The 1,750-nt window shown below is 36.9% G+C and overlaps 1 protein-coding gene across 1 annotated transcript in view; it reads right to left on the minus strand.

The window, feature by feature from the left end:
- The window catches only part of EIF2AK3 (eukaryotic translation initiation factor 2 alpha kinase 3), a 96,241-nt gene that overhangs the window by 50,699 nt on the left and 43,792 nt on the right, over positions 1–1,750 (minus strand). The gene's annotated exons all lie outside the window — the stretch shown is intronic.

A 1,750-nucleotide genomic window follows, 5' to 3' on the forward strand; every position in this document is an offset into this window, starting at 1 on the left:
ACAAGAACAAAATGACAAAATCAATGAAAAATTAGAAATGACACAAAATCTACACACAAAAATCCATAAGATTAATACTAAATTTTCAGAAATAGATAAGACACTGAATGCGCAAAGTAGCAGAATTGAATCAATGGAAGAACGAATAGGTGAGATTGAAGGCAAATACCTGAACACCACTTTGGAAAGGGCTCAATCAGAAAAAAGATCAAAACAAAATGAGCAAAGCTTAAGGTTCATGTGGGATACCATCAAGGAATAATCTATGTGTAATCAGAATTCCAGAACAGGAAGAGACAAATAAAACCACAGAGAAAACTGTCGAAGATTTGTTGGAAGAGAATTTTCCTGGTATGATGAAAGATGAGAATATATCCATTTAGGACATCCAACGAAACCCCAAACCAGATAGACCCCAAAATAAAATCACCCAGACATATCATCACCAAACTCATCAAAACCAAAGACAAAGAAAGAATCATGAGAGCAGCACCAGAAAAACGAAAAGCTACCTACAAGGGGCAACCAATAAGACTAAGCTCGGATTTCTCGGCAGAAACCAAGTAGGTGAGAAGACAATGGGATGGTATACATAAAGCCCTGAAAGAGAAAAATTTCCAACCAAGAATTATGTATCCAGCAAAATTGTCCCTTAGATATGATGGTGAAATTATGACATTTCCAGATAAGCAGAAATTAAGGGAATTTGTTAAAACCAGATCAACTTCACAAGAGATGCAAAAGGGAGCCCTTTCGATAAGAGAAGCAACAACAGCCAGCAATAACTGACTATTAACACACATGATGATATAACCCAGAAACCAACCCAGCTATGGAAGTATCCAAAGTAAATAAGCCTACAAGATTATAAACAGGGAACCAGAGACATTGATTGACAAATGAGGACAACTACAAACCAAAAAGAGGGAAAAAAACTGTGAGGTTACAGAACTTATAGATGGTAGGGATGTCAAGACAACTACAAGATAGAATGGACTGTTCTACACTTGAGAAGAAAACTATAAATCACAGGGTAACCTCAAAGAAAATGATAAACCTTCACATCAAAATAGAGACCCAGCATAAATATTCAGCAAATACTAAAACAATAGCAATGAAGGAAGTGATAACACGATTCATAAACAAAATGAGCTCAACACAGAAAATTATATGGAACAAAGAAATTGACACCACAAAAAAGCACATAACAAAAATGACAGCAACAAATTCATATTTGCCAATAATTATCTATCTCGCAAGGGACTTATCTCTAAGATTTATAGAAACCTCCAATGCCTCAACAGCAAAGGAATTAACAATCCAATTGAAAAATAGGCAGAAGACATGAACAGACACTTCACCAAGGAGGATATTCAGGTGGCCAGATAATACATGAAGAGATGCTCACAATCATTGGCCATAGAGATAGGTAAATCAAAACAATGAGATACCATCTCACCCCAGCACTGATGGCAAGGTTCAACGAGACAGAAAATAACAAATGCTGGTGGGGATGTGGACAGATTGGGACTCTCATTCACTGCTTGTGTGACTATGAAGTGATACAACCACTGTGGAAAGCAATATGGCGATTCCTTAGAAAGTTGGAATTGGAGAAACCATTTGACCCAGCAATCCCATTACTAGGTATATATCCTAGAGAGGTGAGAGTCAGGATAGGAACAGATACATGCACGCTCATGTTCATCACAGCACTATTTACAATAGCAAAAAGATGGAAACAACCTAC

The sequence above is a fragment of the Orycteropus afer genome, unplaced genomic scaffold, assembly GCF_000298275.1.
Source record: "Orycteropus afer afer isolate SDZICR_OR568_19922 unplaced genomic scaffold, OryAfe1.0 scaffold00431, whole genome shotgun sequence".
NCBI classification, from domain to species: Eukaryota; Metazoa; Chordata; class Mammalia; order Tubulidentata; family Orycteropodidae; genus Orycteropus; species Orycteropus afer.